At 39.4% G+C, this 25,689-nt stretch overlaps 1 long non-coding RNA gene across 2 annotated transcripts in view; it reads right to left on the reverse strand.

Moving 5' to 3' along the window:
• Positions 1-787: 787 nt before the first annotated feature.
• The window catches only part of LOC113897145, a 59,532-nt gene continuing 34,630 nt past the window's right edge, over positions 788-25,689 (reverse strand). For both annotated transcript variants that reach the window (XR_003512274.1, XR_003512275.1), the window contains 2 exons: positions 3,253-3,330; positions 788-942 (listed from right to left, as the gene is read on the reverse strand). This is a non-coding gene — a long non-coding RNA (uncharacterized LOC113897145). The remainder of the gene's footprint in view (positions 943-3,252; positions 3,331-25,689) is intronic.

Consider the following 25,689-nt stretch of genomic DNA (forward strand, 5'->3'; position numbering starts at 1 on the left):
GTGAAGTCGCTCAGTCGTGTCCAACTCTTAGCGATCAGGCAAGAGTACTGGAGTGGGGTGCCATTGCCTTCTCCACAAAATAGATGACTTACATACAAAGGTACATTTTTAAAGGGTAGAAAGGTGACTACACAGTGGTCAGGAATCTGGAATCCTGCTGCTGCTGCACAGTCCGTGCCACAAGACTCCCATTCTCAAGATGCTTCCGAGTGGCATTAGTGTTCTAGAAATAAAGAGGACGGACAGGAGAAGTGCCGCAGCATCCATGGCAAGATGGACATACTTGACATAAAAGAACGTGATAAGATTGAAACTCAGTGTATGGAAAGCAGTATATCAGAAAATTCTATTGTAGTTATGTTTACATCAGACAAAACAGACCTAAGAGAAAAAAACTGCTGGAAATAAAGAGGGTTACCACATAAAAATATAATTTTAATTTTATATCCTTCAGGAATATATGACAATTTAAAATTGTTATGCCCCTAGCAATGTAGCTACTTAAATATATATGTGTGTGTATATATATATATATATATATATATATATATATATTTTAGTTAAAAAGTATCAGAATTAAATGAAAAATATATGAATTTATACAATCCACAATCATAATGGAAGATTTTATTATAACTTTTTTAGTAACTGATAGACAAAAGACAAATTATTTTCTGACTGTGTGGGTCTTTGATGCAGTACATGGGCTTGTCATTGCTGTGCATGGGGTTTCTCCAGTTTTAGCAAGCAGAGGCTACTCTCTAGCTGCAGTGTGTGGGCTTGTTGTGGTGGCTTCTTTTGTTGTGGAGCACAGGCGCTAGCCTACGTGAGCTTCAATAGTTGTGGCGCACAGGCTCAGTTGCCTGGAAGCATGTTCTGGACCAGTTCCTGGACAAGGGCTTGAACCTGTGTCCTCTGCATTGGAAGGCAGATTCTCAACCACTGGACAAGGGAAGTCCCAAAAGAGAAATTATTAATAAAATGACTGAACATATGAACATAAAGATCTATAAGCTTGAGCTAAAGGATATATGTATACAACATCTGCAGAGTGCATAGCCCTTATAAACACATACCCAAGAGACCTAAAAAAAATTAAATCCATATTGGACCAATATAGAAAAATCTCAAGAAATTTAAGAGATTATGTTCTGGGACCACAGTATAATTACATTAGAAAGCAACACAGGAGACAAGTTACCAAAACTTCACCTGTTTGGAAATTGCCAGAATACAGCTAAATAATACTTGGATCAAAGAAGAAATTATAACCTCAATGATAGAATATTTAGAACTGAATGAGAATGAAAAACCACATGTTTATAAGTGAGTTGATGTGAGTTGAACTTTATTTATAGGCAAATGCATAGCCTTACATGATTTTATGAGAAAGAAAGAAAGCCTAAAAAATTAGGTGGCAAATCTTTCATTTTAAAAGTTAGAATAACAAACAATAATTTCAAAGAAATCAAATGGATGGAGAGAACAAAAAATAAGAGCAAAAATGAGTGAACAGAAAATAAGATATAATAGGAACAACAAAGCCAAACCTTGGTTGTCCTAAAGCCTAATAAAATAGACAAACCCATGATGAGATTCATCAAGAGAAAGAGAAGAAAAAAGTGACAGAACTATAAATATAGAAAAGATTAAAAATAACAAGAATATTAATTATTATTAATAATATCAATAAGAATATTAATAATATATAAGAACATTAATATTGTTAATAAGAATAATAGGAGAATATTATAAATATACTGTAAACTTGAAAACATCAATGAAATGGATACGTTCTTATAAAAACATAACTTATCAAAACTGAATCAAGAAGGAGTAACTGTAGTACTCTGATATCTATTAAAAAATTCAGTGTTGTTAACCTTCTTACTAAAAACTTCAGGTCTAAGAGTTTTACTAGCAGGTTCAACTCAATGTGTAAAGAGTTGAATAATTCTATTCTTAAATAATCTCTTTCAGAGAATAAAAAGGGAAATGGAACAATCCATAATTTCATTTTAGGAGGCTAGCATAGCATAATATCGATACCATAACCTGACAATGAAGGTGTTATAAAGGAAAACTATTACTTTGGAATTTAGTTTCATAGATTATCTAAATCCTAAATGTAGGATTAGGACACTGAATTCAGTCGTATACAAATACATTAATCCATCATAACCAACTTGGATTTATCCCAGCCTTGAGTGGTTTGTTTAACATTAGCAAATCAATTAATGCAAATTATCATGTTAATGAGTTAAAAAGTTGTGGAGAAAATGTGATAAAATTTGGCATCCCTTCTTCCTAAAACCTCAAACAACCTAGAAATAGAAGCCATAGGAGATGTGTGTCACTCTGCTGCACGTAGTTTCTGATTGTATGATTTTGATGCTGCATGTGCTTCTTACCCCACCTCAAGCTTTTGGCTTAAGAGCTTTTTCTAGAAGGCATAAGGGCCCTCAGTCTTTGCATTGACAGCTGAGAAAAGCTAAGCAGTTGATGCACAAGGCAACATTCAGTCATTCAGTCAATGGGTTTAAGAAGTCTTAAAAAAAAAAAATGTAAGTGGTGCAAATCACTAAAGAATATGAAATTAATAGAATGACCATGAAGTAACTTTTTCAGAAGAAGGCTTAATTTTGGAAGAACATAATAGATTTCAAACATACTCTCTTTTTGGTCAATAGGCATCCATTAAGAATCACCTTTGTGAAGCACTGAGCTTAAAACTGGATAATAAGTTGAACAAGACACAGTGTGTACCCTCGATGAGGTCAAAGTAATAGAAAGAAGCATCACGGATAAACAAGTTAAAACATATTGTATGAAATACTAAAATAGTGTTGAGGTAAGGTCTATGGAAACAGAGACAAGAATGTCTAATGTTGCCAAAGGAGTCAAGGACTCTATTAATGGAGAATATTGAGTGGTGATTTAAAGGCTAAGTAGAATCTAAAGGAAACAGAAGGGTTGGAATGAGTGTTCTAGGAAGAGGAAACAAATATCCAGAAGTTAAAAGAGCATGCTTGAGGGAGAGGTGAGTCCATAGTCTGTAGTGGAGGGAATATAATGGGAGACCACAAAGACAGAAAAACTCCTGTCTTTGAGAGACCGTCAAGAACTTATATCCTACAGGCCTTGAGAGCTTTTGATATGTTTAAAATATTCCAGTGACATAATCAGCTGGGTATCAAAAATGTGGAAAAATCAGCTCTGAATCAGCAAAGAAAAATCTAGTACCATACTTACACCAATAGATTTGAGTCTGATGTTTTGAAGAGAGAATATTCTTGGAGAGAACATGAATCTGATGTTTGTTCTTGAACCCTGAGTGATTATAGCAGAAGGAGGAATTGTCAAACAGGATTAACCAGAGTTTTCTCCTCTTAATATCTAAGAAAAGGAAAATAATAATATAACACAGACTTGTTTGTGTGTTTAGCATTAGGTATCTTAAGTCAGTGCTGCTCAGTAGACCTGACTTTAGTCACACATTAAGATTCTGAATTCCTTATTATTTAATGCATAGCTTTTCAATGACTTAATTACTTAAAAAAAAAAAGATATTAGACAATGAAAACAAAGCAAGAGCAAAGAAAATCTTCTGAAAACATTAAAGAACTCATGAGTAATACAGGCCATTTTCCTTCCCTAGGACATGAAAGTATATTTGTATTTTCTCTAATGCCATGGCACTGAAAATGATTTTTTATAGTGACAAATCTCATCAGGCCATCAATAATGAGGTTACCTACCTCAAAGCACATTGTCCTTTCCTATTGCTAGGATGTAAAGGTCAGGGTGAACTAATGATGTTAGATATAGATTATTTTTCAAGCAGAAATGGGCATTTTAAGAGCACCAAACAAGCTATGAAAGCCAACTCAGTATGGGTTACATGATCATTTTACTGGTTTTTGAAATATGAGATGAACTATAACCTTTAGAGTCTACATTTTGATAGTGATGAATTGATTAATCTTACCACTTATTGCATCCTTTACCCAGTCACCTGATGGCATTTTGAGTCACTAGTTTCTACGAAAGATTAAAGCCCAAGGAAATTATTCCTCTTCGTTCAGTACTACCTTTACTATCAGAATGAAATTTTGAATGAAAGATTCAGAAGTGTTTTCTCCCAGCCAAGAATATTTTCAAATGTTAAACATAATTTTTTAAATATATTTTTAAATTATAAAATACTCCTAATTTTCTGTCTTCTCTCTTTTTCACATTTGGCTCTGCTAGGGCAGAGCAACAGGTGTTGTCAAGGAAAGAAAGAAATAAAAGGTTTACAGATTTTCAAGTTTTCTTATGTTAGATCAAAAGCTGGCAAACTTCTCCTGTAAATGGCCAGAGAGTAAAAATTTAGACTATGTGGAACAGTTATACAGTCTTCATCTCAACTACTCAACTTTGATATTGAAGCACAAAAGAAGCCATAAACCTAGGTAAACAAATGAGTATAGTTGTGGTCCCATGAAACTTTAGTTATGGGAGCTAAAATTTGAATTTCATATAATTTTCATGTGTTACAAAATACTGTTTAAAAAAAAAAACAACACTTTTTTTTCCAACAATTAAAAAATACTAAAATCAATCCTAGTTTATGAGCTAAAACGAAGGCAGGCAGCAGGCCAGAACTGGCTTGGGGGAAGCAATTTGTCAGCTCATGGACTGGACACTTTTTGTGGGTAGGAATCTTAGTACACAAAGTAAAGTGTGCAAAAACCCTAACATTTTCAATTTCCTCCATAATACAACTTATTTCATATTACAAGCTTCCCTGGGGTAGGTTTTGTCTTGTCATTTATTACTTGTCTTTGTCTTATCATTTGTCTTGGCACTGGGGTTAACATTTTAGGAAGTCGATATGTGGATAAGGCATCTTGATTTGGATATGGGTTAAGGGATACCTTTTCCATGGGGATGGTCTTGATCCCTGTCTCCTGTACAATGTCATGAATCTCATTCCATAGTTCATTAGGCAATCTATCTATCAGATCTAGGCCTTTAAATCTATTTCTCCCTTCTACTGTATAATCATAAGGGATTTGATTTAGATCATACCTGAATGGTCTAGTGGTTTTCCCTCACTTTCTTCAATTTAAGTCTGAATTTGGCAATAAGGAGTTCATGATATGAGCCACAGTCAGCTCCCAGTCTTGTTTTTGCTGACTGTATAGAGCTTCTTCATCTTTGGCTGCAAAGAATATAATCGATTTGATTTTGGTGTTAACCATCTGGAGATGTCCATGTGTAGACTCTTCTCTTGTGTTGTTGGAAGAGGGTGTTTGCTATGACCAGTGCATTTTCTTGGCAAAACTCTATTAGTTTTTGCCCTGCTTCATTCCGTATTCCAAGGCCAAATTTGCCTGTTACTCCAGGTGTTTCTTGACTTCCTACTTTTGCATTCCAGTCCCCTATAATGAAAACGACATCTTTTATGGGTGTTAGTTCTAAAAGGTCTTGTAGGTCTTCACAGAACTGTTTAACTTCAGCTTCTTCAGAGTTACTAGTTGGGGCATAGACTTGGATTACTGTGATATTGAATGGTTTGCCTTGGAAATGAACAGAGATCATTCTGTCATTTTTGAGATTGCATCCAAGTGCTGCATTTCGGGCTCTTTTGTTGACCAGGATGGCTACTCCATTTCTTCTGAGGGATTCCTGCCCACAGTAGTAGATATAATGGTCATCTGAGTTAAATTCACCCATTCCAGTCCATTTTAGTTTTCCGATTCCTAGAATATCGATGTTCGCTTTTGCCATCTCCTGTTTGACCACTTCCAATTTGCCTTGATTCATGGACCTAACATTCCAGGTTCCTATGCAGTATTGCTCTTTACAGCATCGGACATTGCATCTATCACCAGTCACATCCACAACTGGGTATTGTTTTTGCTTTGGCTCCATGTCTTCATTCTTTCTGGAATTATTTATACACTGATCTCCTGTAGCATATTGGGCACCTACTGACCTGGGGAGTTCCTCTTTCACTATCCTATTATTTTGCCTTTTCATACTGTTCATGGGGTTCTCAAGGAAAGAATACTGAAGTGGTTTGCCATTTGTCTGAGGAGGCCTTACAAATAGCTGTGAAAAGAAAGAAAGTGAAACACAAAGGAGAAAAGAAAGATATACCCATTTGAATGCAGTGTTCCAAAGAATAGCAAGGAGAGATAAGAAAGCCTTCCTTAGCGATCAACACAAAAAAATAGAGGAAAACAACACAATGGGAAAGACTAGAGATCACTTCAAGAAAATTAGAGATACCAAGGGAAATTTCATGCAAAGATGGGCTTGATAAAGGACAGAAATGGTATGGACCTAACAGAAGCAGAAATATTAAGAGGTCACAAGAATACACAGAAGAACTATACAAAAAAGATCTTCATGACCTAGATAATCACGATGATGTGATCACTCACCTAGAGCCAGACATCCTGGAATGTGAAGTCAAGTGGGCCTTAGAAAGCATTGCTATGAACAAAGCTAGTGGAGGTGATGGAATTCCAGTGGAGCTATTTCAAATCCTGAAAGATGATGCTGTGAAAGTGCTGCACTCAATATGCCAGCAATTTGGAAAACTCAGCAGTGGCCACAGGACTGGAAAAGGTCAGTTTTCATTCTAATCCCAAAGAAAGGCAATGCCAAAGAATGCTCAACCTACCTCACAATTGCACTCATCTCACACGCTAGTAAAGTAATGCTCAAAATTCTCCAAGCCAGGCTTCAGCAATATGTGACTGTGAACTTCCAGATGTTCAAGCTGGTTTTAGAGAAGGCAGAGGAACCAGAGATCAAATTGCCAACATCCGCTGGATCATGGAAAAAGCAAGAGAGTTCCAGGAAAGCATCTATTTCTGCTTTATTGACTATGCCAAAGCCTTTGACTGTGTGGATCACAATAAACTGTGGAAAATTCTGAAAGAGATGGGAATACTAGACCACCTGACCTGCCTCTTGAGAAATTTGTATGCAGGTCAGGAAGCAACAGTTAGAACTGGACATGGAACAACAGACTCGTTCCAAATAGGAAAAAGAGTCCGTCAAAGCTGTATATTGTCACCCTGCTTATTTAACTTATATGCAGAGTGCATCATGAGAAACACTGGGCTGGAAGAAGCATAAGTAGGAATCAAGATTGCTGGGAGAAATATCAATAACCTCAGATATGCAGATGATACCACCCTTATGGCAGAAAGTGAAGAGGAACTAAAAAGCCTCTTGATTAAAGTGAAAGAGGATCGTGAAAAGTTGGCTTAACTCAACATTCAGAAAATAAGATCATGGCATCTGGTCCCATCACTTCATGGGAAATAGATGGGGAAATAATGGAAACAGTGTCGGACATTATTTTTCTGGGCTCCAAAATCATTGCAGATAGTGACTGCAGCCATGAAATTAAAAGACACTTACTCCTTGGAAGGAAAGTTATAACCAACCTAGATAACATATTAAAAAGCAGAGATATTACTTTGCCAACAAAGGTCCGTCTAGTCAAGGCTATGGTTTTTCCAGTAGTCATGTATGGATGTGAGATTTGGACTGAAGAAAGCTGAGTGCCAAAGAATTGATGCTTTTGAACTGTGGTGTTGGAGAATAGTCTTGAGAGTCCCTTGGACTGCAAGGAGATCGAACCAGTCCATCCTAAAGACCAGTGCCAGGTGTTCATTGGAAGGAAGATGCTAAAGCTGAAACTCCAATACTTTGGCCACCTCATGTGAAGAGTTGACTCTTTGGAAAGACTCTGATGCTGGGAGGGATTGGGGGCAGGAGGAGAAGGGGACGACAGAGGATGAGATGTCTGGATGGCATCACTGACTCAATGCACATGAGTTTAGGTGAACTCCAGGAGTTGGTGATGGACAGGGAGGCCTGGCGTGCTGTGAATCATGGGGTTGCAAAGAGTAGGACACGACTGAGCAACTGAACTGAACTGAACTAATGCATACCTGTCTACATTGATTCCCTTTGGTCCATGGTTATTGATCAAAATGGGAAACTGCCGAGTTATTCTGTGTTTTCCATAAAGCTTCTTCCTATTTCCCTGTCTTAGACTTTTATCATTCTTGCTCCTTTGTCTCACTTCAGCATGGGAGAGTCTTGAGCTACAAAGCTTTCTACTTAGATGTTCCGTGTAACCATACTGTTCTGGGGGCTTCCTGGGGCTCCTACTCAGAAATAGTGTATGCATTTGCTCTTCTCGGGTTTTCATTAACCAGTCCCCCCTCACAGGAGCTTGGGAGGCAGAACACAGGACCATCCATCCCAAAGGCTCACCTAAATCTGCACATTCATTGCTGTGAGTGGAGAGCAGGGTGACTGTGGCTTGAATGGGGTTAGGTTAGGGGAAATGTTGGGCCAAAGTGAAAAAGAAACACTAAGAACATTGTGGTGAATAATTAAATAATGAAACAATGTCTATCTTTCTTTGAACACAATTTTATACACTGCATTCTTTATTACAAAACATGACTAAAATCCTCCTTGGTGCCAAAATTATTGGGAGTATTAGGTGAGCATAATGGAATTGGTTCCTTCCTTCATGAAGTTTATAGTGCAATGGAAGACAGGTAGCAATCATGCAACCTCAAAATTAATCATCACAAATAGTGACTCAGCAACAGGGGCCAGGTTGCACTTTGACTGTTGTTCACATTAATGCTGAATGAATCAGACAAAATGGCAGTAATGAATTTGAGCAGGTATGTTAATTTGGAGGGTAAACTGCTGGAAAACTCTCTCTCTCTTTCTGTTTCTCTCTCCCTATCCTGTTCCCTCTTCTACCCACACAGGTACAAAAACATTTGTTTGTGGACTCAGAGAAACAAAGAGAAGATAAGCTAGTTGTAAATAGATGTGAAATATCTTCAACCTTGGATTCTGAAAATTAGCACTTAGATATTAAAAACTGAAGGGAGAAACACAAGTTTTCTTAGAATATTGAAGTTTTCCTATGCAGGCATAATTATAATTTTATTTTCTTTTAGGTGCAAGTGTAGATATAAAACTCCTAGAAACTTTCCAAACAACTAGAGTGGAGGGTACTGCAGATTTTATGTATAAGGATTATTTGGTTTAGAATGCAGTGACAGTTTAGAGCTTTCAGAATCTATATGAAGTACTGAATTAAATCAGAAATTTTATAAATCAATTACCTTATCAAGACTGTTTTGAAGTCTCCCTGGTCTCCTGCTAGGTCAGGATTACTTTTCAGCACAGAAAAAATATTAATTATATTGGATTTATTTCTAGCAAGAAATAGAACTCAACTCACAATTTCAAAGTATAGGACAAAATATTAGCTAAGTTTAAATATTTGAGGATAGAATAGTGATGTTGAGACCTTCTGATAATAGAATAAGTTAGACAGTATGCAGTTTGCATTCAATCACTTCTAGAAATATCTCCAGTTTCTCTGAAACCATATTTTCTTCTGTTATTCTATATGTGCATTTTAATGGCAGTTATTGATTTACTGGCTAAATAGGCAGATTAAATAGTAAATGGAAAATAATGGAGGAAGTTTCTCTGAAAATATTCTAAGAAATGCATAGGATATCTGTGTCTGTGGTATTAGTATTCATAGTTATTCAGTAGAAAGAGTAAAATTGATTTGATCTCCTTCCTGAAATCCCATTATAATTATTTTACCCTATGCAGAACATGCATTTTTAATTGAACAGCATCAGATTTCACTTGAAACTTAAAATTTCTATCCTCTTTCTAAACAATAAATTTTCATTTAATCCCACATCTGGTAACTTCTTCCTGAGACTCCCTTCACTGTTCTCACATTTCACCAGCACCAGATTTTAGCTCAGTGCTAGAACCCCAGGCCATACCTCTGTCATTACTCTGAGAAGAATGGAGGGTCCCAGCCGTACTTTTTATTTCAGGTCAGCCATGAAATAAAAAGTATGGCTGGGAGGAAAGTTACGAATTCACTTTGGGGCTAATCATTCATTGTCAAGAAAACCTTTTCTCTCATACACCTAGTCAGCAATCATAGCACCTCACGTTCATTTCAATGTCTTCATTTAACAGTCTAGTTGATGATCCTAATCACTCAGTTCAGTTCAGTCACTCAGTCATGTCCGACTCTTTGCGACACCGTGCACCAGAGCATGCCAGGGCTCTCTGTCCATCACCAACTCCCAGGTCTATTCAAACTCATCTCCATTGAGTCAGTGATGTCATCCAACCATCTCATCCTCTGTCATCCCCTTCTCCTCCTGCCTTCAATCTTTCCCAGAAACAGGGTCTTTTCAAATGAGTCAGATCTTTGCATCAGGTGGCCAAAGTATTGGAGTTTCAACTTCACCATCAGTCCTACCAATGAACATTCAGGACTGATATCCTTTAGAATGCATTGGTTGAATCTCCTTGCAGTCCAAGGAACTCTCAAGAGCCTTCTCCAACACTACAGTTCAAAAGCATGAATTCTTCAGTGCTCAGCTGTCTTTATAGTACAACTCTCACATATGGTTTTTACCATAACCTTGACAAGACAGACCTTTGTTGCTAAAGTAATGTCTCTGCTTTTTAATATGCTGTCTAGGTTGGTCATACCTTTCCTTCCAAGGAGTAAGCATCTTTTAATTTCATGGCTGCAGTCACCATCTGCAGTGATTTTGGAGCCCCCCCAAAATAAAGTATCTCACTGTTTCCTCATCTATTTGCCATAAGGTGATGGGACCAGATGCCATGATCTTGGTTTTTTGAATGTTGAGCTTTAAGCCATCTTTTTCACTCTCCTCTTTCACTTTCATCAAGAGGCTCTTTAGTTCTTCTTCACTTTCTGCCATACAGTTGGTGTTATCTGCATATCTGAAGTTATTGATATTTCTCCTGGCAATCTGATTCCAGCTTGTGCTTCATCCAGCCCAGCGTTTCTCATGATGTACTCTGCATAGAAGTTAAGTAAGCAGGGTGATAATATACAGCCTTTTCCTATTTGGAACCAGTCTATTGTTCCATGTCCACTTCTAGCTGTTGATTCCTGTCCTGCATGCAGATTTCTCAAGAGGCAGGTCAGGTGGTCTAGTATTCCCATCTCTTTCAGAATTTTCCACAGTTTATTGTGATCCACACAGTCAAAGGTTTTGGCATAGTCAATAAAGCAGAAACAGATGTTTTTCTGGAATTCTCTTGCTTTTTCCATGATCCAGCGGATGTTGGCAATTTGGTCTCTGGTTCCTCTGCCTTTTCTAAAACCAGCTTGGATATCTGGAAGTTCACAGTTCACATATTGTTGAAGCCTGGCTTGGAGAATTTTGAGCATTACTTTACTAGCGTGTGAGATGAGTGCGATTGTGCGGTAGTTTGAGCACTCTTTGGCATTGCCTCTGTTTGGGATTGGAATGAAAACTGACGTTTTCCAGTCCTGTGACCACTGCTGAGTTTTCCTAATTTGCTGGTGTATTGAGTGCAGCACTTTCACAGCATCATATTTTGGATTTGAAATAGCTCAACTGGAATTCCATCACCTCTACTAGCTTTGTTCATAGTGATGCTTCCTAAGGCACACTTGACTTCACATTCCAGGATGTCTGGCTCCAGGTGAATGATCACACCATCGTGATTATCTGGGTCATGAAGATCTTTTTTGTACAGTTCTTCTGTGTATTCTTGCCACCTCTTCTTAATATCTTCTGCTTCTGTTAGGTCCATACCATTTCTGTCCTTTACCGAGCCCATCTTTGCATGATATATTCCCTCAGTATCTCTAATTTTCTTGAAGAAATCTCTAGTTTTTCCAAGTCTTTTGTTTTCCCCTATTTCTTTGCACTGATCACTGAGGAAGGCTTTCTTATCTCTCCTTGCTATTCTTTGGAACTCTGCATTCAAATGGGTATATCTTTCCTTTTCTCCTTTGCTTTTCACTTCTCTTCTTTTCACTGCTATTTGTAATAAACTACACTTTAGCCATGTCATTCCTTGTTACTGCGAGGTCTTGCCATGGGTTAATGAAGAGGGAGAAGTAGCAGTTTCTATGACAGTGAAAAGTGAAAGTGGCTCAATTGCAATCCCATGGACTATACAGTCTATGGAATTCTCTAGGCCAGAATACTGTAGTGGTAGCCTTTCCTTTCTCCAGGGGATCTGCCCAACCCAGTGATCGAACCCTGATCACCTGCATTCCAGGCAGATTCTTTACCAGCTGCGCCACAAAGGAAGCTCCAGTTTCTATGATGGGATATTTAAATATATATGTAATTGTGTTACACATATAATTAACTCTTTAGAGTAGTCTTACAGTTTTTTTTTCTTGTAGTTGATTTATAGTCTAATATTTAAAAATTAGTTTCCACAATAGCAAAGCTAGCCAAATGACCACGTACACAATCTCTCCTTCCTTGACTTACATTCTTGAGATTTCCCTTTGTGTTTCTTTTTCACTTAAAAATATGATACTGGACTTCTGGTCCAGTAGTTAAGACTCCACCCTTCCAATACAGAGGACATGGGTTTGATTCTTGGTCAGGGAAGTTCTGCACTAGGGTTGTGGCCAAAAATTAATTAACCTTTAAAAAGAGATTTAAAAAAATTTTAATGCAATATTATACTCTTGATATTTTAGGCCATGAGTGTCTGTTATCAGAGGAAGGGCAAAATAAAAACAAAAAGAACTGATTGTAGAGACTACTTATCCATAAAACTGCATGGTAAAAGTCTTTTGTCATTCAAGTTTTATTTTTAGAAAAGAAAAATAAGTATTATACCTTGTGAAAGTCTTTGTTTTTGATAGGAAAATCTAGAAAGAATTGCAAAAAAATAACATAAATTTCAACTTTGGTAGAGGAAGTATGATTCTATTCAGCTCTTTAAAGCAGTCTCCCTGTTACCAACCTGGGTTCCTGGACTGTCTTTAAGGCATGGCTTTACTGGTGCTCCTGCTGGAACCCAGGGAGTGAAACCAAGTAACAGATGCCCTTGCTCACTCACTCCCTTAAGGGGAGCAAGCTGGTTCCTTCTATAAGGTAAGGATAGGGCCAGGAATCTGGCCAGAGTGGTGGCCTGGGTGGTTTGCCCACCCCCTAGGTGGTGGTTTGTGCACCCTGCTTTTGCTCCTTACTCAGAAGTGGCAGGAGGTTTTGGTCTTTGTATATCTTGTTCATCATTGCCCCAACTGTGCATGCACATGGTTATTTTTAGTCCCTTGTAGCTTATGTTTTGTTGCTCGAGGAAAAGTTTGTCTGGGTACAAGCAGTAGAGCATTGGTCCTGGGTTTAGGCCCCAGCCTGTCACATCCCCACTCTGGCTAATTTTCCCCACCATGCTCCTACAAATACAAAACAGAAATCTGCATTTCAAGAAGATAAGCAAAGACAAATAAATTGGGTTAAGTTTAATTAGTGTTTATTAGTGTTGATTTTAAATAATCACAGTTTTGATAAAATATATTTGTATCTTCTATGTACCTTACTGAAGGCAAGAGGCTGTTGCAATCTCAGCCCAGAGACAGCATCTTCCACCATACTGTGAGGAGGCTCCCAACTGCTAACCAAGTCTTCCTGAGATCCTGGATGGTTGAAATCCACCAGGAGGGTCACAGCCTGAGATCAGCTATCCAGAGGACACATACAGCAAGCCTGAGATGGTGTTCATGCATCACCCCCAGGAAACCGAGCGGCTGGGACTGGGGAGGTGATTAAGATGCATGGCCCACCCGGGACAGTGCACTGGCTAAGCACCTGGTTGCCTGAGCTGCTCAGACCTAGGAAGGGCACAAAATGCATGCCCAACCCACAGAGACTGAGCCAGAACTGTGTCTGAGTATCTCCTGTGGAGGTCCAGGTCAGCAGTGGCCTGCCACAGGGGCAGGGGCTCTGGGTGCTGTAGACCTGGGTATGGCATAAGCCCTCTTGGAAGAGGTTGCCATTAACCCCACCAAGAAACCACCAGAACTTACACAAGACTGGGGAAACAAACACTTGGAGGGCACCAACAAAACCTTGTGTGCACCAGGACCAAGGAGAAAGGAGCAGTGTTCACACAAGAAACTGACCCAGACATGCCCATGAGTGTCCAGGAGACTCCAGCAGAGGTGTGGGTTGGTGGTGGCCTGCTGCAGGGCTGGGGGCACTGAGTGCAGCAGTGTGTGCATGGGACCTTTTGAAGGAGGTCAGAATTATCTTCATTACCTCCACCATAATTTGACCTCAGGTCAAGCAGGAGGGAAGGAACACAGCCCCGCCCGTCAATAGAAAATTGGATTAAACATTTACTGAACATGACCCCGCCCATCAGAACAAGACCCAGTTTCCCCCTCAGTCAGTCTCTCCCATCAGGAAGCTTCCATAAGCCTCTTATCCTTCTCCATCAGAGGGCAGACAGACTGAAAACCACAATCACAGAAAACTAACCAAACTGATCACATGGATCACAGCCTTGTCTAGCTCAATGAAACTATGAGGCATACCCTATAGGGCCACCCAAGACAGACAGGTTATAGCAGAGAGTTCTGACAAAACGTGGTCCACTGGAGAAGGGAATGGCAAACCACTTCAGTATTCTTGCCTTGAGAACCCATGAACAGTATGAAAAGGCAAAACGGTATGATACTGAAAGATGAACTCCCCAGGTTGGTAGGTGCCCGATATGCTACTGGAGATCAATGGAGAAATAACTCCAGAAAGAATGAAGAGATGGAGCCAAAGCAAAAACAACACCCAGTTGTGGATGTGACAGGTGATGGAGGTAAAGTCTGATGCTTTAAAGAGCAATATTGCATAGGAATCTGGAATGTTAGGTCCATGAGTTAAGGCAAATTGGAAGTGGTCAAACAGGAGATGGCAAGAGTGAACATCGACATTCTAGGAATCAGCGAACTAAAATGGACTGGAATGGGTGAATTTAACTCAGATGACCATTATATCTACTACTGTGGGCCAGAATCCCTTAGAAGAAATGGAGTAGCCATCATAGTCAACTAAAGAGTCTGAAATGCAGTACTTCAAAGCAATCTCAAAAACAACAGAATGATCTCTATTCGTTTCCAAGGCAAACCATTTAATATCACAGTAATCGAAATCTATGTCCCAACCAGTAATGCTGAAGAAGCTGAAGTTGAAAGGTTCTATGAAGACCAAAAAGACTTTCTAGAACTAACACCCAAAAAGAAATGTCCTCTTCATTATTGGGGACTAGAGTTCAAAAGTAGGCTGTCAAGAGCTACCTGGAGTAAAAGGCAGATTTGGCCTTAGAGTACAAAATGAAGTGGGTCAAAGGAAAATAAGAGTTTTACCAAGACAACGCACAGATCATAGCAAACACCATTTTCCAACAACACAAGAGAAGACTCTACACATGGACATCACCAGATGTCAATACTGAAATCAGATTGATTATATTCTTCACAGCCAAAAATGGAGAAGCTCTAAACAATCAGACTTGGAACTGATTGTGGCTCAGATCATGAACTCCTTATTGCCAAATTCAGACTTAAATTGAAGAAAGGGAAAACCATTATACCATTCAGGTATGACCTAAGTCAAATATCATATGATTATACAGTGGAAGTGACAAATAGATTTAAGGTATTAGATCTGATAGAGTGCCTGAAGAAATATGGACGAAGGCTCATGACATTGTACAGGAAGCAGTGATCAAGATCATCCCCAAGTAAAATAAATGCAAAAAAGCAAAATGGTTTTCTGAAAAGGCCTTACAAATAGCTGAGAAAAGAAGAGAAGTGAAAGGCAAAGGAGAAAAGGAAAGATAAACCCATTTGAATACAGAGTTCCAAAGAATAACAAGGAGTGATAAGAAAGTCTTCCTCAGTGATCAATGCAAAAGAAATAGAGGAAAACAACAGTGGGAAAGACTAGAGATCGCTTCAAGAAAATTAGAGATACCAAGGGAGTATTTCATGCAAAGTTGAGCACAATAAAGGACATAAATGGTATGGACCTAACAGAAGCACAAGATATTAAGAAGAGGTGTTAAGAATAAACAAAAGAACTATATGAAAAGATCTTCATTACCCAGATAACCACAATGGTGTGATCACTCACTTAGAGCCAGACATCCTGGAATGTGAAGTCAAGTGGGCCTTAGGAAGCATCACTATGAAGCTAGTGTAGGTGATGGAATTCTAGTTGAGCTATTTCAAACCCAAAATATGATGCTATGAAAATGCTGCACTCAATATGCCAGCAAATTTGGAAAACTCAGCATTGGCCACAAGATTACAAAAGGTCAATTTTCATCCAATCCCAAACAGAGGCAATGCCAAAGAATGTTCAAACTACTGTACAATTGCACTCGCCTTACACACTAGCAAAGAAATGCTCAAAATTCTCCAAGCCAGGCTTCAAGAGAACGTGATCCATGAGATTCCAGATGTTCAAGCTAGATATAGAAAAGGCAGCAGAATCAGAGATCAAATTGCCAACATCTGCTGGATCATCAAAAAAGCAAGAGAGTTCCAGAAAATCATCTACTTTTGCTTTAATGACTACACCATAGCCTTTGACTGTGTGGATCACGAGAAACTGTGGAAAATTCTTAAAGAGATGAGAATAGCAGACCACCTGACCTGTCCCCTGAGAAATCTATATGAAGGTCAAGAAACAACAGTTAGAACTGGATATGGAACAACAGACTGGTTCCAAATAGGGAAAGGAGTACATCAAGGCTGTATATTGTCACCCTGATTATTTAACTTATATGCAGAGTACATCATGTGAAATGTCAGGCTGGGTGAAGCATATGCTGGAATCAAGATTGCTGGGAGAAACACCAATAACCTCAGGTACGCAGATGACACCAACCTTATGGCAGAAAGCAAAGAAGAAGTAAAGAGCCTCTTGATGAAAATGAAAGAGGAGAGTGAAAAACCTGGCTTAAAATTCAACATTCAGAAAACTAACATTATGGCATCCGGTCCCATCACTTCATGGTAAATAGATGGGGCAACAATGGAAACAGTGACAGACTTTATTTTTGGGGCTCCGAAATCACTGCAGATGGTGACCACAGCCTGAAATTAAAAGACGACTGCTCCTTGGAAGAAAAGCTACGACCAACCTAGCCAGCATATTGAAAAGCAGAGACATTACTTTACCAACAAAGGTCCATCTAGTCAAAGCTATGGTTTTTCCAGTAGTCATGTATGGATGTGAGAGTTCGATTATAATGAAAGCTGAGCCGAAGAATCGATGCTTTTGAACTGTGGTGTTGGAAAAGACTCTTGATAGTCCCTTGGACTACAAGGAGATCCAGTCAGTCCTGAAGGAAATCAGTCCTGAATGTTCATTGGAAGGACTGTTGCTGAAGCCGAAACTCCAATACTTTGGCCACCTGATGCGAAGTACTGACTCACTGGAAAAGACCCTGATATGGGGAAAGATTGAGGGTGGGAGGAGAAGGGGATGACAGATTGAGATGGTTGGATGGCATCACCAATGCAATGGACATGAGTTTGAGTAGGCTCTGGGAGTTGGTGATGGACAGCGGAGCTTGTTGTACTGCAGTCCATGGGGTCGCAAAGAGTCAGACATGACTGAGAGACTGAAGTGAACTGAGTGATGTACCTTACGCAATACATTTTGCATACTAAGTGATGCCACATTGTTAAAGAAGTTAGCAGTATGGTCTGCAACCAGGAGATATGAGTTTTGGTGCAGTCTGTGATACCCACTAGCTGTGGGATCTTGGAAAAGAATGCATGGGCCTCAATTTCGTTATCTGAAAATAAGAAAATTTAAATGGATTATTTCCAACCATCCTGCCAGTTCTAAAAGTCTGTAATTTGAAATACATGTTTGATCATTTTTAACTGTTCATAAAAATTTACATATGTCTTTACTTTGGATCATGACTTCATTTGATGCTGGATTTCTATTCAGAAAAACAAATCTCATTTATAACAGTTTTCTCAGGGAGCCTCTGAGGTTATATACTTTACAATATAATTTTCTCTTGGGCTTTTGGGTGAAGTGGTTGGACAATCCATGAGAATAGTTTCTAAGGTTATTTCATGTAAGACTTAAGACCTGAGCAGACAAGCAGGTTAGGATTTGGTAGGAAGTAGGGGAGGCCAGAAACCAGGAGACTTAAGTGATTGATGAAGAACAGTAAACATTCAGGCAAGTTTATTTGTCTTGAATCAGTAGAGCAAGGATATGTTCTAATGCCAGAACCAGTCACCACATGTACTGTTAAGTGTTAGTCACTCAGTTGTATGAACCACTCAGCACACAAAGTGTTATGTGTTTGTTGCTCACTTGTATTTGACTCTTTGCAACCCCACGGACTGCAGCCCACCAGGCTCCTCTGTCCATGTAATTCTCCAGGCCAGAATACTGGAGTAGTTAGCCGTTCCCTTCTCCAGGGGATCTTCCCAACCCGGGGATTGAACCTGGGTCTCCTGCATTGCAGGCAGACACTTTACCATCTGAGCCACCATGGACGTCCTCGGCACACAAAAGTGCAGGATTGAACACATAGATCCCAAAAGGACCAAAATACATCACAGGCTAGATATGATACCATGGTACAAACAGGAGTTGGCAAACTTTTTCTGTTTAGAGCCAGATACTAAATATTTTAGGACATACAGTCTTTGTCCCAACTGTTCAACTCTGCAGTTGTAGCACAAAAGCTACCATAGACTATATGTAAATGAATAAGCATGGCTATGTTCAAGTAAACCTAATTTACGGACATTGAATTTTTAATTTCATATAACACTTACATGTTATAAAATATACTTCTTTTGATCTTTTCAACCACTTAAAAAGGTAAAAGTCTATTCTTAGCTAGTGGGCCATACAAAAGCAGATGGCCAGCCAGATTTGGCCTGCAGGCTGTTGTTTGCCAACCTCTGATAATAACATAACAGCCAAATTGGGAGCTTTTGAAATATGAATGAGTCTTTAATATGTTAATTTTTGTACATTACTATCAGCTAAAATTTTTGTATTTTAAATGTTGTTTTATTGCTTTCAGTCATAGGCTGTAATTCGAACTAGCTCAGCAAAATTTTACTGAACCTTAATTTAAGAAATAGGGAGGGCAAGCTTTAATAACCACATGTATAATTTGTGAGATTTATTTTATCCTTATTATTTGAACACATTCCTTTTTTTAGGTTGAAATGTTCCCTTGCAATGGTATTTGCATTCTTCATTAATCTGATAATCATATATAGTACTTGCAGTTTCCTATCAATGTTTCAGTAATAATTACCATTTTATAGATTTTGCAATTATTCTCTAAAAGAATACTTGCATTTTATATACAAATGAAGTGATCAATAATTTATTCAAGATTTCATAGCTAGACAATCAAATTGAAAGCATGTTTTTTAAAAATACTCTATTTCATTGATTCAGATATGTTTTCCTTTAGTAAAACACAGGAAAACTTGGTTCATGTTCATATGGGGTCAAATTCTGAATTGATTGTTGTTGCTGTTCAGTCTCTAAGTCATGTCCAACTCTTTGCAACCCCATGGACTGCAGCACGCCAGGCTTCTCTGTCCTTCACTATCTCCCTGAGTTTGCTCAAACTCATGTCCATTGAGTTAGTGATGCCATCCAACCATCTCATCCTGTGTCGCCCCCTTCTCCTTTTGTCCTTAGCATCAGGGTCTTTTCCAATGAGTCAGCTCTTCACATCAGGTGGCCAAAGTATTGATAGTGAATTGAGAGTGAGGGCTAATCTTGTATTCTTTCATCAACCTTTTTATTTTGAGGAAATGTTTTTGTAGAATTTATATGAAAATTTTAAAATAGTGAAAAACAGAGAACTAAACATTCAAAAAAGAGATAAATACAGAGTTATTTTAAGGCCATAATGAAGTACATAAATCACTGTATGACTATTTCCAAGGTCAACAGTTTTTAACAATCACATCCCTATTTAATTCAATCACAATATTTTGAAGAATCTTAGTACATTTAATAAAAACTGGAAGTGCATTCATTTATTCAATCAATCATTAAATATTTATTAAGCATCTGCATATGCCAAACAATATGTTCTGCTTAGAAATGCAGAGAAAGTGTTGGAGAAAGACAGATCCTCCTTTCTGTCCTCAGTCTCATCAAAGACAAAAATTTATTAAACAAGGAAACACGTATCTTTCTCTTTTTTTTTGGCTGTGAGGGTCTTAGTTGCAGTATGAGGGATCTTTGATCATTTTTATAGCATGTGGTATTTTTAGTTGCAGCATGCAAACTCTTAGTTGTGTTAAAAATGCATGCTGTGAAAAAAAGATAAAGGATTCCACAGATTTGTAAAATAGTGTCCATTTTAGGATGGAAAGTCAGGGAAGACTTTTGAAATGAAACAGAATCCCATGGACAGAGGAGCCTGGCAAGCTACAGTCCATAGGGTCGCACAGAGTCAGACATGATGGAAGCGATTTAGCATGCACACGCATAGCATGGCAAAGCTAGTGACATGAAGAGCAGGGGCCAGAACTCTCATAGCCCTGAGACTGGAGAGCATGTGGCACTGTCTCATGCCTGCATGCAGCAGATGGGTAGTAGCCCAAACTCACACTGTGGTGACAGGCAGGGGGAAGACCATGTAGATGGAGACAGCAAGCAGAGAGTTTTGGCCTTTATTCTAGGAGTCATGAAAGTTTTAAGCAATGGAATGAAATGATCTGATCTTATCATGTGGAGACTAGAATGCAATGGGAACAGAAGTGACCTGGGGAGTCCAGTAAAAAGGGCAGTGAATGCTGATAACATTTTAAACTAAGATGGTTGCTGAAGAGAGAAAGAGAAGTAGACAGACATTAATAATACCATGGATGGCCCTTCAAGGGATATACTAAGTGAATTAAGATGGAGTGGTGTCATCTGCGTATCTGAGGTTATTGATATTTCTCCTAGCAATCTTGATTCCAGCTTGTGCTTCTTCTAGCCCAGTGTTTCTCATGATGTACTCTGCATATAAGTTAAATAAACAGGGTGACAATATACAGCCTTGATGTACTCCTTTTCCTATTTGGAACCAGTCTGTTGTTCCCTGTCCAGTTTTAACTGTTGCTTTTTGACCTGCATACAGATTTCTCAGGAGGCAGGTCAGGTGGTCTGGTATTCCCATCTCTTTAAGAATTTTCCACAGTTTGTTGTGATCCACACAGTCAGAGGCTTTGGTGCAGTCAATAAAGCAGAAGTAGATACTTTTTTTGAACTTTCTTGCTTTTCCGATGATCCAACAGATGTTGGCAATTGGTCTCTGGTTCCTCTGCCTTTTCCAAATCCAGCTTGAACATCTGGAAGTTGACAGTTCATGTACTATTGAAGCCTGGCTTGGAGAATTTTAACCATTACTTTAATAGCATGTGAGATGAGTGCAATTATGCAATAGTTTAACATTCTTTGGCATTGCCTTTCTTCGGGACTTCCCTGGTGGCTCAGATGGTAGTGTCTGTCTACAATGCGGGAGACCCGGGTTCAATCCCTGGTTTGGAAAGATCTCCTGGAGAAGGAAATGGCAATCCACTGCAGTACTATTGCCTGGAAAATCCCATGAACAGAGGGGACTGATAGGCTACAGTCCATGGGGTCACAAAGAGTTGGACACTACTGAGCCACTTCACTTTTCTTTGAGACTGGAATGAAAACTGACTTTTTCCAGTCCTGTGCCCACTGCTGAGTTTTCCAAATTTGCTGACATATTGAGTGCAGCACTTTCACAGCATCATCTTTTAGGATTTGAAATAGCTCAACTGGAATTCCATCACCTCCACTAGCTTTGTTCATAGTGATCCTTTCTAAGGCCCATTTGACTTCACATTCCAGGATGTCTGGCTCTAGGTGAGTGATCACACCATTGTGGTTATCTGGATCATGAAGATCTTTTCTGTATAGTTCTCCTGTGTATTCTTGCCACCACTCTTAGTATCTTCTGTTTCTGTTAGGTCCCTACCATTTCTGTCCTTTATTGTGCCCATCTTTGCATGAAAAGTTCCATTGGTATCTCTAATTTTCTTGAAGAGATCTCTAGTCTTTCCATTCTGTTGTTTTCCTCTATTTCTTTGCATTGATCGCTGAGGAAGGCTTTCTTATCTCTCCTTGCTGTTCTTCAGAACTTCGCATTCAAATGGATATATCTTTCCTTTTCTCCTTTGCCTTTAACTTCTCTTCTTTGCTCAGCTGTTTGTTGTACACATACATGTATATATTGTCTTTTGAAGTTCTCTTCCCATTTACAGGTTATCACAGGATACAGAGCAGAGTTCCCTCTGCTACACAGTCTTTGGCGCTTACCTGTTCTAAACACAGTAGTGTGTACATCAACCAACCCTCCCCCATCGTAACCATAAATTTGTTCTCTACATCTGTGAATCTGTTTTGTGAGTTCACTTCTATCATCTTTCTAGATTCCCATATAAGTTACATGATAATTGGTTTTCTCTGTCTCACTTCACTTAGTGGTAATCTTCAGATCTATCCATGTTGCTGCAAATGGCATTATTTTTGGTTTTTTATTCCTGAGTAATATTTCACTGTAGATATGTTCCATATCTTCTTCATCCATTCCTCTGATGATGGATGGTTAGGTTTCTTCCATGTCTTGGCTCCTGTAATTAGGGCTACAGTGAACACTGGGGTGCATGTGTCTTTTCAAACTATGGTTTTCTCCAGTTACTGCCCAGGATTGGTATTGCTGAACCATATGGTAGTTCTTGTGTTTTTAAACAACCTCCATACTGTTCTTCATAGTTGGCATATCAATTTACATTCCCACCAACAGTGTAGGAGGATTCTCTTTTCTCCACACCCTCTCCAGCATTTATTATTTGTAGCCTTTTTTCTAATTAATTTTTATTGGAGTACAGTTACTTTACAATGTTAGTGTATGCTGCTGCTGCTGCTGCTAAGTCGCTTCAGTTGTGTCCGACTCTGTGTGACCCCATAGACGGTGGCCCACCAGGCTCCCCCGTCCCTGGGATTCTCCAGGCAAGAACACTGGAGTGGGTTGCCATTTCCTTCTCCAATGCATGAAAGAGAAAAGTGAAAGTGAAGTCGCTCAGTCATGTCCGACTCTTAGTGACCCCATGGACTGCAGCCTACCAGGCTCCTCTGTCCATGGGATTTTCCAGGCAAGAGTACTGGAGTGGGGTGCCATTGCCTTCTCCAATGTTAGTGTATACTATATAACAAAATGAATCAGCCATTCATATACAATATACGCCCTCTCTTTTGGACTTCCTTCCCATTTAGGTCACCATGGTGCTTTAAGTAGAGTTCCCTATGCTATACAGTAGGTTCTCATTAGTTATCTATTTTATACACAGTATCAATAGTGTTGGGCACTTTGGACAGAGGAGCCTGGCAGGCTATAGTTCATGGGGTTGCAAAGAGTCAGACATGACTGAGCGGTTAACACTTTCTTTCACTTTCATCTATAGTGTATATGTTTCAATCCCAATGTCCCAATTCCTCCCACTCCCTGCTTACCCCTTGGTATCCATATATTTGTTTTCTGTATCTGTGTCTCTATTTCTGCTTTACAAATAAGATCATCTATACCATTTTTTTCTAGATTCCACATATAAGCATTAATCTATGATGTTTTTCTCTTTCCGACTTACTTCACTCTGTTTGACAGTCTCTAGGTCCATGACCTGATTTTAACCTCTATAAATGACCTGATTTTATTCCTTTTTATGGTTAATATTCCATTGTATATATGTGCTACATCTTTATCCTCTGTTGATGGACATTTAGGTTGCTTCCCTGTCCTGGTGATTGTAAACAGTGCTGAAGTGAACACTGGGGTGCTTGTAAGCTTTTTGAATTATGGTTTCTCTGGGAAAAAGATTACAAGCACTCCAGTGTTCACTTCAGCACTGTTTACAATAGCCATATACCACACAATCCCACTCCTGGGAACCTCCATACTGTTTTCCATAGTGGCTGCACCAGCTTACATGGCTACCAGTAGTGCATGAGGGTTCCCCTTTCTCCACATCCTCTCCAGCATTTATTGTCTGTAGATGTTTTTGATGATGTCCATTCTGACTGGTGTGAGGTGATACTTCATTATAGTTTTGATTTGCATTTCTCTAATACACAGCAGTGTTGAATACCGTTCCATGTGCTTTGTGGCCACCTGTATGTCTTCTTTGGAGAAATGTCTGTTTAGGTCTTCTGCCCATTTTTTGATAGGGTGGTTTGTGTTTTTTGCCTAGAACTGCATGAGCTGTTTGTATATTTTGAAGTCTCTGCTTTTCCCCCTGGAGAAGGCCTTGTGTATGCCGAAGAGTAGAATCTCTGTTTCCCCCAGTTCTGTGGAGTTCTGCACTAAAGCCCAACTGCTCTGAGGGACTCCTCCTCTTAATACCAGGCTGCCAGGCTGGGCAGCCTGACCTGGGGCTCAGAGCTTTCATGCTCGTGTGAGAATCTCTGCACCATAATTATTTTCCAGTTTGTGGGTCACCCACCTGGTGGGTATGAGATTTGATTATATCGCATATAATCCCCTCTTACCATTTCCTTGTGACATTTTCTTTGTCTTTGGATGTAGAATATCTGTTTTGGTAGCTTCCAATCTTCTCTATCAGTGGTTGCTCAGCAATTACTTGTGATCTTGGTGTTTTTGTAAGAGGAAGTAAGCTTGTCTTACTCTGCGATCTTGTCCAGAATCAAGGGGCTGATTGGAGTTTGGGTGCTTACTGCCTCTTTCCTCAGTGTGTCATGCAGGTGCAGAGACCCTTGTGTGCTCCTGGGATGGCAGGGGCAGCATTTGGCGCTTGGATTTTTTAGTGGCACAGACTCGTTCCCTGCCACCCCCAGAGCTCCTGTTGTTTAGTCACTCAGTAGGTCCCACTGTTTTGTGACCCCATTGTAGCCTGTCATGCTCTTCTGTCCATGGGATTTCCTTGGCAAGAATCCTGGAGTGGGTTGCTATATCCTTCTCCAGGGGATCTTCCCAACCCAGGGATAGAACCCACATCTCCTGAATTGGTAGGCAGATTCCTTATTGCGGAGCCACCAGGGAAGCCCTGTAAATGGTATTGTTTTTACCCAAAAGTGCTCACAGGGAGAGAAGCTTTTATGGTGGTGCTGCCCCTCTCCTTGTGCAGCCCCCCAGTAATGGCACCCTGCGTTTCTTGTGGGCCCAGGATTTTTCTGAGTACATCCTCTGTTACCACAGTCCAACTTCTTCACCCTGGGGAGGGAAGGGCAACAGTGCTGACTTACCCTGTTTTAACTCCTGCAAACCCACTGCCATACTTCCTTCCTAGACGCTGAAGCCCCGCTCACTCCTCCACCCAGGTCAATCTCCCTGCCCGTGAAGGGGCTTCTCAGGGTGTGGAAAGCCCACACAGTTTCCTCCTCCACAGTTTCCTCTCTGGGGCACAAATCCTGTCCCAGTTCCTGTTTTCTTTTTGTCCTACCTGATTTTTTGGAGGTTTTCTTGCCCTTTTGGAAGTCTGAGGTCTTCTTCTAGCATTCAGTGGATGTTCTGCGTGAACAGTTCCACTTGTAGATGTATTATAATGATTTTGTAGGAGATGTGAGGTCCACATGCTATTCCTTTACCATCTTGATCTCATCCCCATGAATTCATTATTTAAAAAAATTCAAAATCTAAAGATTACATAAACTCAAATGAATGAGTGAATGGAAATCACATTTAATAACTGAGAAAAATATAGACATAGTTTGGGCAAACAAGACTATTTGGTGAGGATTTGAGCTT

The sequence above is a fragment of the Bos indicus x Bos taurus genome, chromosome 8, assembly GCF_003369695.1.
Source record: "Bos indicus x Bos taurus breed Angus x Brahman F1 hybrid chromosome 8, Bos_hybrid_MaternalHap_v2.0, whole genome shotgun sequence".
NCBI classification, from domain to species: domain Eukaryota; kingdom Metazoa; phylum Chordata; class Mammalia; order Artiodactyla; family Bovidae; genus Bos; species Bos indicus x Bos taurus.